Below are 7,676 nucleotides of genomic sequence, written 5' to 3' on the forward strand. Positions count from 1 at the left end.
AGATCCACCGCCAAGCCCCAGGTGGAGCTCCAGGAGTCCAATCGGTGAGAGAGAGGAGGGATTATATGAGCAAGAGGTATTGAGACCATGGTTGGAAAAAGCACAGGGACAAATAGCCAAACTAGTGGAAACACATGAATTGAGGAGCCGCTGTGGAACTGGACCAGGCCCTCTGCAAAAGTGAGACAGTTGATTAGCGTGAATGTTTAGAAGACCCCCCAGGCAGTGGAACTGGGACCTGTCCTTGGTGCATGAGCTGGCTTTTTGGATCCTGGGACCTCTGCTGAGACACTTTGCTCTGCCTTGGTGCAGGGAGGAGGGGATTGAACCTGCCTCAACTGAATCTACCAGGCTGGGCTGACACCCCAGGGGAGACCTTGCCTTGGCGGAGGTGAGAATGCAGGGTGGATTAGGGGGAAAGCTGGAGGGTGGGCAGAGGGAGAATAGGGGAATCCGTGGCTGATATGTAAAAAATCAATGAAACAAAGAGTTGGTTCTTTGAGAAAATCAAAAAAATAGGCAAACCCTTATCCAAACCAACCAAAAGGCAGAGAGAGAATATCCAACTTAACAAAATCAGAAATGAAAAGGGATATATAACAACAGACACTGAGGAAATAGAACGAATCATTAGGTCATACTTCAAAAACGTGTACTCCACAAAATTGGAAGATCTAAAAGAAATGAACAAATTTCCTGATAGAGTCCACATACCAAAGTTAAATCTAGATCAGATAAACAATTTAAACAGACCAATAGCCCCTAAGGAAGAAGGCATTAAAAGTCTCCCAACCAAAAAAGCCCAGGACCAGATAGTTTCAGTGCAGAATTCTACCAGACCTTCAAAGAAAAGCTAATACCAATACTCCTCAAATTATTCCACAACATAAAAACAGAAGGAACATTGCCAAATTCATTTTATGATGTGACAGTCACCCTGATACTCAAACTAAACAAAGATTCAACAAAGAAAGAGAATTACAGACCAGTTTCCCTCGTGAACATTGGTGCAAGAATGTTCAATGAAATACTCACAAGAACACATCAAAAAGATTCATATCCACCATAATCAAATGAGCTTCGTCCCAGAGATGTGAGGATGGTTTAGCATGAAAATCACTCAATGTACTCCACCACACAAACAAACTAAGCATCTTCTGCTGACTTGGTGCTGACTTGGAGGCTTAACACAGGGAAAACAACTCGGAGCAGAGCTTTTTTGTTTGCTTGCTTCTTGCTTTTGCTTTGTTGAAAGCTGAAAATGTCATAAGCAGAATCCAGTTGAAACCACAGCAGAGTGAGGAGATCGCTGGGAGAGTGGCAAGAGTGGAGGTTGGCAGGCTAATGCAGTGCAGATGCAGGTGCCAGGCACTTAGATTACAGAACATCAAGAGCTGTAAACTGATGCCCTCAATTAATGAAGTGGAGGGTGAAATCACAGCAAAGGACCAGAGGTTTGAGGAAAACACAACAGCCGTTCAATATCGAAGGAACATAAGGAAACCAGAGAAACACGCTAGGACTTCCAGGCAGCGCTGTCTACTGGAGATGGGTGATGATTCATTAACAAATGCTGCTCTTCACAGCTCTAATAGAAACACTCCTAAAATCTTGCCAAATGATGTATCTTTCTTGATAATTATCTTCAATATAGAAAGCGTAGCACTTTTCTTCACGTATTTTATTGTCTATATTTTTCATTCATCACTTTCAAACATGAAATTCAAAACCTGAGAAAGAGTGAGGGCAAGCAGAATCTGATTTTTTCTCTTCACAGTGTAAATGTGACAGAATTTCTAAAAAGCTGGATAATCTTTGAAATGTTAGGTAAGAGGGTTCATGGTTCAATAATTCATGAGGAATAAAAGGACTCATTAAGGTGCAATTAAGGAGATAATATTCAGGATAAAACTCAGAAAGTTAAATAAGCCTTAGATCCAAAAGCAAAGCAGCTATGCTACATTGAAATGATGACATACTGAAAAGGGATATCTTAGGTTACCCAAGGGCTACATAGCAGTTAATTTTAATGTGTCTGATTGACTAAACTAAGGATGTTAGTATTTGTCTATGAGTACATGCTGTGCTCTGGGTAAAGTCAAAAGGAAGTTCTGGGCCTAAAGAATCCTGTCCTCAAAGCTTCATTCCCAGTGTGGCAACATAAAGAGGTGGTGACACTTATGTTGGATCCCAGTTCCCAAGGAATGGGTTATAAAAAAAAAGTAAACCTTATCTCTGAATTCCTCTCTTTGGCATTCCATTGATTTGTGACCTCTCTCTCTCTCTCTCTCTCTCTCTCTCTCTCTCTCTCTCTCTCTCTCTCTTGCACATACTCCTTCCATGATTCCATAAATATGGTAGTGATATGCCAAGGAGACGCATATCATGCTACCTAGACTTTTAACCCTACAAAAATGTGAGCTGTTGGGAATCCAATTGATGAGAGAGAGGAGAAATACTGCAGGCGAGGGATGTTGAGATCATGATGGGAGGGCGTGCAGAGATGACTGGCCACACTAGTGGAAGCTCATGAACTGTGGACTGGTGGCTGTGGAGCCCCCCATGAGACTGTACTAGGCCCTCTGGATACAGAAGATGGTCATTTGGCTCGAATTGTTTGGGGGGCACCCAGGCAGAGGGATTGGGATCTGTCCCTGGTCTATGGGCAGGCTTCTGGAATCCAGTGACTGTGATGTGACACCTTGCACAGCCTTGGTCCAGTGGGAAGGGGCTTGGACCTGCCTAGGCTCAGTGTGCCAGGCTCTGCTGACTCCCCATGGGAGACCTTGATTTGGGGGATGTGGGGATGTGGAGCGTCTTGGGAAAGAGGGCTGGGGGTGGGAGGAGGGAGGAGGGGGAATCTGTGGATAGTATGTGGAGTGAGTAGAAAATTTCTTAATAAATGAAAATGAAAAAAATGTGAGCTGACTAAACCTTTGTCTAGGAGGAATGAAATGAAAGAAGGAAGGAAGGGAGGGAAGGAAGGAGGGAGGGAGGGAGGGAGGGAGGGAGGAAGGAAGGAAGGAAGGAAGGAAGGAAGGAAGGAAGGAAGGAAGGAAGGAAGGAAGGAAGGATCAAATTCAGGGCTGAAATTATTAAATTAAATACAAAAAAACAAAACAAAAAGGGTCTCCCTTAAATGTAGTTTTTATACCTAGTGAATCTGTGTCCCTTTTTATTCTGAGTATCTTGAACTTCATTTAAAGGCCATTTTAATCTTTTCTTCTCCAGAGTTTTCATCCATTAGGCTCTTCCTTTATTTTTTAATAACTGGGTTATTAATGATATCTTATAGATCAAAATAAGGGTCACTACACAGCAGCAAAGATGGGGGAAACATAATTCATTTCTGCACACCTAAAGGTATTCATATCTATGGTCCACAAACACCTTTCAAATGCCTCTACAAATAAATAGAATACACTATATTTATGATAGTCTTCTGATCAGACAGTTCACAGGTACACCATTCTTACATTCAAAGTAGCATGAAACACAGCAAAATTAAATAAGGTCATTACCTGTTTCAATTTAGTAAGAACAAAAGCTATGTCTGAAATATGAGAATTAAATGTCCTAATTTTAGTATGAGCAAATGCAACTGAATTCAAAGTCACAGAAAAGAAGCAGAGATATTGGCTACTATTGTTGATTTTTTTTAAAATTTCGAACTATAGAGAGTGTTTGAATCTATTCTTGTTTTAAGATTAGAACATCCCTCATAAAGGCAAAGATGCTTTGATCATGAACTTTAAATCATTCCCCCTGCCTCTTCCTATAGGGAAAAGAATACTGTTCTAGACCTTTCTTGTACTTTACATTTATGTGTATTTGTCTTTTTAAATGTACATGGCTGCACTTTCTTTCTGCAGTTTTTCAGATGGTACAAGGAATTGGTTGAGATCTGAGAACACATATCACACTCAGTTTTAGGGATTATACACAAGTGTTCATGTAGGAAAATAATAACTACTAAGAAAATGAAAGACTGTCGAAACTAATGAACTCTAAAACAAAAAGGCTGTTATCATTGCCCTTGGTTACCCTCCACAGCTACATGGCAAGCCCCTGCTGTTGAGGACATCACATACTTTGGCTGCAGAGTATTGAGGAATCAATCTTGAACTAAAACTTTCCTGATAGCTAAATTTTACAATGCCAAAAGGTGCTATGTAGGCTCATGGAGGAAAAACACAATAGTCTTACCTAGTGCTGGACAATACATATTGCAATAATGACCTGCCAGGCACTAGTGCCATAGTGGCACAACTGTTGGCATTCTGGTGGATTTGAGAACTGTTCCACAAAAAGGATTTATATAACATGCCTGACAGTAAAATCCTAGACAAAAGGTCATGCCTGGGAAACTCATGTGTTCTAAAGTATGGCCTACTATTTTTATTTTATTCAATATTTATGTCATAACATTGACTCCTAAATAGTTAAGTTTGTGTCCACAGACCTGGACTTCTCTCAACCTTGGTCAGAGAAGCTTCTCTTTGCAGTTGGCAAAAGTTCTGAAATGTGTGATTGTGGAAATGGTAAGAATAAAAGACAAAGAGCTCAGCCCTAAATGGAGTATCTTTATCAACATCCACTACACTGCCAAGGCTCAAAGAAGATGGTGGAGGAGGAGGAGGCAGAAAAAATGTAACGTCACTTTAGCACTTTGTTTCTTCCTTTTCCCATGTGGTCTTCATTTACCATGGTCTCCTATTCCTTGTTCTCCCTCTCTTTTCTTGATCCAGCTAGGATCTCCCGCTCTCTTTCCCTCCACAAAAGACTGCTGGCAATGGTGGAGAGATAGCCGGGACTGACGTACTCTGGTGATGGGATGGCCAAACACCCTAATAGTTGTGCCAGAAACCCCATCCAAGGACTGAGGAATCTGGATGCAGATATCCAAGGCTAGGCCCCGGGTGGAGCGCTGGGAGTCTAATTAGTGAGAAAGAGGAGGGTTTATATGAGCAACAATTGTTGAAACCAAAGTTGGATAAAGCACAGGGACAAATAACCAAATGAATGGAAACACATGAACTATGAACCAAAGGCTGAGGGGCCCCCAACAGGATCAGGCCCTCTGAATAGGTGAGACAGTCGATTGGCTTGATCTGTTTGGGAGGCATCTAGGCAGTGGTACCAGGTCCTGGGCTCATTGCATGAGTTAGCTGTTTGAAACCTGGGACTTATGCAGGGACGCTTGGCTCAATCTGGGAGGAGAGGACTGGACCTGCATGGACTGAGTCTATCAGGTCGATCCCAGTCCTGGGGGAGACCTTGATCTGGAGGAGGTGGGAATGGGGGGTGGGCTGGGGGGAAGGGGAGGGGGGCAGGAAGGGAGAGAACAAGGGAATCTGTGGCTATTATGTAGAACTGAATAGTATTGTAAAATAAATAAATAAATAAATAAATAAATAAATAAATAAATAAATAAATAAATAAATAAATAAATAATGTAAGGTCAATCCCAAGGATGGGGAAGAGTGCAATGGAAGGCAGTCTTCTGGATATGTCATATCTATCACACTCATGAACTCACAGCAGCTATAATTACTTGTACATGATGCACACAAGAGCAAGCCAATGGAACTTTAAGCCTAGATGGGAGATGTGTTTTTCAGGCATCATTCCTTATTGAGAAGCTATTGCAGTTAGTAGCTCCTAGGCAAAGTAAAATTATTCTTCTTTGAGAATATTCCCACTGGGAGGTTTCCCATGCTTCAGTGAATGGCATGAGACCCATGCATATGGACAGTACTGTCAAGACTGAGTAGGTTATAAGAAAAAAAAATATGAAGTTGAGAGGGAAACCTAATGGAAAGTTAAAGAATGGAAATCAAGAAATAGGTATGATCATATTTCATTAAATATGTGTATGAAATTCTCAAGAATAAAGAAAAATTATAGGTTAAAAAGAAAAACAAATATCCCTGATAAATACTGCCAGAATTCCCTACATGTGATTTTAAAAAATCTTATTGTCTCTGTTCTGAACTTCTTAGTATAGGCTTCCAGCTTCTTTATGTCTAAGAATTTATATCAAAAATATTCCTTGGGAATTGAGGCTTGTGATTATTGTAATCCTCACTTTGTAAATATTTATAATTCCTTCTGTTTTCAGAAGGGATTGTCTCACCTTCCTAAGTAGAAGAAAATAGACTAAATATTGGTGTATATAAACAATGTAGAAAGGCAGATTTTCACTGAGGTTGGTCAAAATGCACTTCTACGTTCACAATGCAAGCACTTAGGAGATCTTTGTGTAACTCAGGAGCTGTCTGCATACTCTCTTCATTGCCATCTTCATTTCCTGATTCCTGAATGTATAGATCACAGGATTCAGAAAGGGAGTGAAAACTGCATCAAATATGGCCAGAAATTTATCCAGGTGTATGGTGGAAGATGGCCATGTGTAGACAAATATCAAAGGACCAAAGAATAAGACCACCACAGAGATATGAGCTGAAAGTGTGGACAGGGCTTAGGAGGAACCACTTGAAGAGTGTTTTTGTACAGTGATTATGATGACAATATAGGAAATGATCAGTATGATGAAGGAGCCCACAGAGATGAACCCACTGTTGGCTGTAACCATGAGCTCTAGTTTATGGGTGTCTATGCAGGCAAGTTTGATGAACCGGGGAAGGTCACAGTAGAAGCTGTCCAACACATTTGGTCCACAGAAAGGTAAATTGACTACAAAAGCCAATTGAACAAGAGAGTGTGTAAGACCAACTAACCAGGCAGTCACTACAAAGGAAAGACACATTCTTGGGCCCATAATGGTCAGGTAATGGAGAGGTTTACATATGGCTACATATCTATCAAAGGCCATGGCTATAAGTAAAACCATCTCCACACCACCAATGACATGGATGGAGAAGATCTGAATGACACAGCCTCTAAAGGAGATGACTTTGTGCTTTCTGAACAGATCATACATCATCTTAGGAGAAGTGACACAGGAAACACCTAAGTCAATGAAGGAGAGGTTGGCCAACAGAAAGTACATTGGAGAGTGTAACTGAGGGTCTGAAGCCACAGTAAAAATGATGAGGGAGTTTCCCATCATGCTTGCTACATAGAACATAGAGGAGAACACAAAGACAAGAAGCTGAATGTCCCAGGAGTTGGTGAGTCCAAGAAATACAAACTCCGACACCACAGAGTGATTTGTTCCCTCCATAAGCATGAACGTCAGTGCTACCTGGAAGAGGAAACGGGAAAAACTGTAAATTGTACTAATAGAGTATATTAAGAAAAGTTATGGAAGTCTGTTTGTAATCTAACATTAAAAATCAAACTAAAGACAAACATGAATAAATGAAAACCACTTAATATCAAGGAGTGAACTTTAAAATAAAAGTGAAATATCACTTCATATTTGTTAAAAAAAAGGCTTTAACAAAAGGTCAAAAAAGTTCATAATGGATGTGAAAAATAAATCTATCTTAAAATTGTTGATAAGCATATAAATAGTGCAACATTACAAAAGAAAATTACAATACATCTCAAAATTTCAAAATATGGTTTTATGTAGCTCAGGAATAAAGCACTCACTTACTAAGGCATTGACCCTGGTTTTGGAAAAAATGAAGAAGGAGAAAGGAGGGACAGAGGGAGCAAAGGAAGGAAGGATTAAATTAGAACTACCTTATGATTGAACAAGACTCTTT

General features: G+C 40.4%; 1 pseudogene; it reads right to left on the reverse strand.

Annotated features, from left to right (window-relative positions):
* Positions 1-6,247: 6,247 nt before the first annotated feature.
* On the reverse strand, positions 6,248-7,192 carry LOC102925786 (olfactory receptor 4F3/4F16/4F29-like; annotated as a pseudogene).
* Between the last annotated feature and the right edge of the window lie 484 nt (positions 7,193-7,676).

Source organism: Peromyscus maniculatus, chromosome 4, assembly GCF_049852395.1.
Source record: "Peromyscus maniculatus bairdii isolate BWxNUB_F1_BW_parent chromosome 4, HU_Pman_BW_mat_3.1, whole genome shotgun sequence".
Lineage (NCBI taxonomy): Eukaryota > Metazoa > Chordata > Mammalia > Rodentia > Cricetidae > Peromyscus > Peromyscus maniculatus.